Below are 929 nucleotides of genomic sequence, written 5' to 3'. Positions count from 1 at the left end.
TTCATGTAAATCTATCCAATCTGTACATATTAATGCAAATATGCGGAAACGTATGCAAATATGCACATTCATACAGATTTTATGTACATTTGCATACAATTGTGCGTATGTACATTCATGCAAATATGTGGCGCCCATCCACAAAAATTTTTTTTACAGTTAACTAAAGCAAAAAAAGGTTCTCTGTGAATTTGCGCAAAAAGTATGCAATAAATGCACATTTATGTAAATATGCACACATTTATGCAAATCTGGGCAAATTCATGCAGATGTATGCAAATCTGTGCATATTAATGCAAATATGTGGAAAATCATGCCGATATGCACATTCATACAGATGTATGCAAACAAGCGCAAATTTACGCAAATCCATGTTCACACAATTGTGTGCATGTACATTCATGCAAATATGTGAACCCCATCCACAAAAATAATGTTTATGGTAAACTAAAGCAAAAAAAGCAAATGTGCGAATTTGTGCAAAAAAAATGTAATAAATGCAAATGTATGCAAATATGCACACATTAATGCAAATCTGGGCAAATTCATGCAGATGAATGCAAATCTGTGCGTATTTATGCAAATCTGCGCATTTTAAAATATTGAACGATTGCGACCCACCGCCCGTTGCCTCACAATAATTTGACCCAGTGCTCAGCAGTGACACATCAAGCAGATACAGTTGGTATAGAAAATAATCACCCCCCTTTCAAATTATCACATTTTGTTGCTTTGCAGCCTGAAATGAAGACAGACACCGTTTTTGTTTCATTCAGCTGTATTTACTCAGTGTAACAAATAACATCCAAGTGAAAGATAACACCAACATGTCAGATCTTTTTTTTAAAACGATCACAGAGTTGGAAAAAGGATCACCCCCTTGTGTCAGTATTTTGTTGAACCACCTTTTGCTTTAGTTACAGCCTTTC

Source organism: Esox lucius, chromosome 23, assembly GCF_011004845.1.
Source record: "Esox lucius isolate fEsoLuc1 chromosome 23, fEsoLuc1.pri, whole genome shotgun sequence".
NCBI lineage: Eukaryota > Metazoa > Chordata > Actinopteri > Esociformes > Esocidae > Esox > Esox lucius.
Note: the sequence above shows the minus strand (reverse complement) of the source record.